Genomic DNA, 5,000 nt, shown 5'->3' with positions numbered 1-5,000 from the left:
ACGCATGAATGCAAGGACGACGGTGAAACAATAAATATGAAAGATGAGAAAATACTTTTTTTCTTTGTGTTCATTTGATTCCAATTCAAGCTGTTGTAATGTCATTCTTCAATGCTAAAAACGGTTATAGTATCAATATAACACATTGATTATTCAAATAAACGTTTTTTTTTCTTCACATTTTCAGCTAGTGGTGTGCCGCGAGATTTTTCCAATGAAAGAAGTGCGCCTTGGCTCAAAAAAGTTTGAAAAACACTGTTCTCTGTGATCAAAACAGTGTGCCCCCTAGCGGATAATCCACGGATTGCATTTTATTTAAAATATTCATTCTGTGTCTTTAATGCATTTTTTTTTTACTTTTAAATGATCCCGCGGGCCGGATCGAACCTCCTTGGGGGCCGGTTCCGGCCCGCGGGCCGTATGTTTGACACCACTGCTCTAAATTGTCCCTAGGTGTGAGTGTGAGCGCAGATGGTTGTTTGTCTCTGTGTGCCCAGCGATTGACTGGCAACCGGTTCAGGGTGTCCCCCGCCAACTGCCCAAAGACAGCTGGGGTAGGCTCCAGCATGCCCCGCAACACTTGTGAGTATAAAACGGTTCAGGAAATGGATGGATGGATGGATGGATGGATGGATGGATGGATGGATGGATGGATGGATGGATGGATGGATGGATGGATGGATGGATGGATGGATGGATGGATGGATGGATGGATGGATGGATGGATGGATGGATAGACCTGTTAGGTCACCTAAATCCCCACTGAAGTTCTTGGGTGGAAACATAGTGCCTGCCACTAGGTCATTGTTCATTTAGTATTTTTGATCATACTATCTTGTAGTTTTGGCTTTTTGGAAATACTTGATTTTATATTATTCCTCTGTGCTTAGGTCCTCCTTGGTCTCCATGCCACCACATTGAAAAACCCAAATCTGGCAATTTGGGCATACTTAATTGATCCGAAACTTATTAAGCCCCTCTGTGAGCCGTCACCTTACCGTGGTCACCCATAGCAAACAGGTCCTAGGTGAGGGACCAGACTAATCACATCTCAAAATACCCCTATGATGAATACAACTACTTCATTACGTTTTCCCTTGCCTGGACGCAGCTCACCTAAAGAGCCCTGCCTGGAGGTGTGGTTGCTGACGAGTGCCTGATGGCCAGCCGGCGATGGTGGAGCCTATCCCAGCTGTCTCCGGCCAGTAGGTGGGGGACAACCGATTGCAGGACAAACAACAACCATTCACTCTCACAATCACATCTAAGGAGAACCTAGAACAGGGGTCCCCAAACTTTTTCGTGTGAGGGCCAAATAACTTTGCCGTTCTCTGAAGGGGCCGAGGTCAGTTTGGAACCAAAAGCGTGACGATCGCATTGGTGTCTAAACGTAAACATTTACTGTGTTCCAAAAAAGTAGAAATAATCATGTTACAGGGAAACACACTGTCAGCTAGGTAAGAGATTTTCTCCTCACAAAAAAAAAGAAAAAAAAAGAAAAAGAAAAAAAATATATAGTATGTGAACCAATAATCACTCCAGAGCCTCCCTCAAAGTTTCGGAACCTTTCACAAGTAGAAACCTGTCACCCCTGCACACTTCTAGTTCTTCCATCCAGATAAATTATCCCAGAACTAAATGTAGACGATGTGACGTAAACACACAAATTTCCTTCAAATATTCCTCATTACTCCAGTGGAAATACAACATTGTAAGTCTGTCTAATGTCATCCCATTACCTGTTCTCCCTTGAGCATTTTGTCAAGGTCCATCATGGCCTTCGCGTCCTCCTTACTATGCACAGCGGCGAGGTTGTGATGTTTGGTTTTGCAGTCATACAAGGCCTCATTCCATGTCTTTGGCTAATAAACAACATGGAAGCGAAGGCGAGCACTGGCGCACAATGCACATGAGCCTGAAGAAGAAAGAAAGTGACACGCGTGTAGACATCCACATCCAAAAAGTCAAATACTTGCCTGATGCAACGATAGCCACGACCAGTAGAATTTTGTCCATTGCTGTGGTCTGGTGCATCACTGTCAAGACTCTTATTTGGTGCCTTCATTTGTTTTCATGCAAACTAACAAAGGGAAGTCTTCTCACTTCCTCTTTCCATGACTGAATTCCACATGATGCCAATGAAGTTAAGTCATAAAATGCCTCATAGCAGCAGTTAATGAATTACAAACTGCACTGTCGTGGTGATGACTTTCCCATAGGTAGTCATGGAAATCATTTGTTGTTGAGTCAAACTGAGGCCATCATAACCGTGCAGCCACTGTTTGACATTCTAATATTCAAATGTAAGAAGAAGTTAACCACTGTAAAGCCAAATAAAAGTCAAACTAGCAAAGGCAAGGAACGTGATTGTAGAGCAATAATGGTTTTATGGCATTATTCCTGTAATAAATGCTTTGGTCGCATTTATACAAGTTGTAGTACTCAAGTGTCATTCAGAAACACCAACCTTTTATATGTGTCAAATACAGTACTTCATTTTTTGCAAGTACCTGTATTGTAATCACATTTATTTATCCATTTTATTTGGATATGTTTTGATTTTTTTTCCACAAATGTATCATCCATCTAAATTGCATTACCCTCACGAGGGTCGCGGGCGTGCTGGAGTAAATGTCATCAAAATTTCATCAAAGTAATGTCTTAGAGAATGTTTTATTTTTTCAATTTTAACCTTTTATATACAGGTAAATGGGACAGGATAACGCACAGACCTCTCAGAATGTAAACATCCATCCATCCATTTTCCGATCTGCTTTATCCTCACAAGGGTCGTGGGTGTGCTGGAGACAATGGAATACTCAGGGACAAAGGTGTTTTACTGTACATTACAGTACAGCACTGTATATGCAAAGACTATGCCGACATTTTCGAGAGGTTCGTGGGCCAAGAGCGACATCTACTGGTGAAATTGAAGTAATTTGGAAAAAAAATCGATTTAAAGCTCTGGAGATTTCTCCCTTTCATATTCACTGTTTTCTCATTATGTCCGGAATACTTATATAGTGCCCTCTCAGTCCTTGTCTATAAAGGTAGAATATTGACATTTTCATGTACCTGTGTTTTAAATATAGCCGACATAATAACAAAATTAATTTAGAAAATCTTTGTAGCATGGTTCAAAAACAAGTGGCGGATGCTGGTCTGTCAAGGAGGGGAAGCTCAATTTCGGCCTACATCATAAAATGTGTCCGTCTATTTATACGTGAATTCTACTCTCCGTTCCTTTTCAAAAAAATGAAGAGAATGCCTTCACCATAAGATCGGTAATTGGCTCATTTCGCTGTCAATCAAAAAGAGATTCAGCCTCAGACAGATCATCCAATCATCATGCAGAAAAGCTCAGCGTCCTGGGCCCGGCGATACACGCCCACTGTGCATAGACTCCCAGAGACGCTGAACGTCCGATGGGTGGGACAAAACCAGCATTTATCCAATGACTCGTCTCGTTTCAAAGCATTGGGACAACCAATCCGTGCGGTCGACGCTCAGCTTCCACGCAGTTTAAAGCACAGTGAAGCTGTGGGAATGAATGAGAAGAGAGTCGCGTCGTAACCAGTAATAAGAAGCTGATTCGGAACAAAAGTTGAGCGTGTTGTAGCGCATATTTAGTCAATGACATGTCCACACAATTGTACGTACACACATATATTTGATCGCTTACTTTTTGACATATTAGGGGAAACTGAGCTGCCCTTGCAGTCTTAGAGCAATCGCCTCTGTTCAAAACTATTTCACTGTAGAATCCCTGGAAATTTTATCTTGTATTTCTGAATGCAGGATCAGTGCTTCAGTGAGACATACAGTATGTTCAAGGAGGAACTCAAAGCCACATGAAAGTTTCAGATGATTAACCATCCACCACAAGTAGGAAAGATCAGTCATCAACCAGCAGGTCCATAGGCTTTGCAGCAGCATCCATCTCTTATTTTTGCAAAATTTTTGAAACATTAATATTGACAAGGTATTTTGTGAAATAAAGCAAAACTGGTAAATACTCTGATAAGATTGTTCATTTCTGTCAAGGGTGGTGCAGGGTGTGTGTGTGTGTCACCACAAAGCATTTATGCTTAGGGCACCAACATAACCCCAACTATTGCCCGAAGACAGCTGGGATAGGTGCCAACACGCCGGCAACCCTTATGAAGATAACGCTGTTCATTTTGTCAGTGATGAGTTGTTGAGAAACTGGTTGAAAGAAGAAGAAGAAAGGGTGATGGCTAGTTTACAACTCTGTCCATGTCCTGTAATGTTGTTGGTGGCTTCACTACTGTTTGTAACTGTAGCATATTGTACAAGAGTTATATTAAGGTGATATCGTATTTCAGGTCAATTCCTCAATTTTGCTTCAATGAATGAAATTCATAAATAATAAGTCGTCAGCCATTTTCACCTATCTATGCAACCATCAAGGATCGCGGGGGGGGTAGCTGGAGCCTATCCCAGCTGTCTCCGGACAGCAGCCGGGCGACACCCTGAACATTTCCCAATCAATTGCAGAGCACACACAGACGAACAACCATCCACGCTCACACTCACACCTAGGGACAATTTGTAGTGTTCAAGTAGCCTGCCATGCATGTTTTTAGAATGTGGGAGGAAACCGGAGTACCTGGAGAAAACTCACGCAGGCCCGAGGAGAACATGCAAACTCCACACAGGGAGACCAGAGCTGGAACTGAACTGGGTGCCTCTGCACTGTGGGGTCGATGCGCTCACCACTGGACCACCGGCCGCCCCAGTCATTTTCAGCCAAAGTTTTATCATGGACACATAGAACATACATAAATGCTAACAAGAAGTTTTTAAAAAAAAATCTTGCTCACACTGTTAGATTAGGAAGGCAATTTCTGTTGCAAGGGCCGGGCTGTGGATTATCCAATTTCTTCAGCCATGGGCGTCATTAGGCCTATAAAATGTCTTTAGCCCCCCTAAATAATTTCATTGCATTATTTAAAAAAAAGTATTATTTATTTTTCCTG

The sequence above is a fragment of the Hippocampus comes genome, unplaced genomic scaffold (genome assembly GCF_001891065.2).
Source record: "Hippocampus comes isolate QL1 unplaced genomic scaffold, H_comes_QL1_v1.1 scaffold245, whole genome shotgun sequence".
Classification (NCBI taxonomy): Eukaryota; Metazoa; Chordata; class Actinopteri; order Syngnathiformes; family Syngnathidae; genus Hippocampus; species Hippocampus comes.
This window is presented reverse-complemented; position numbering follows the sequence as displayed.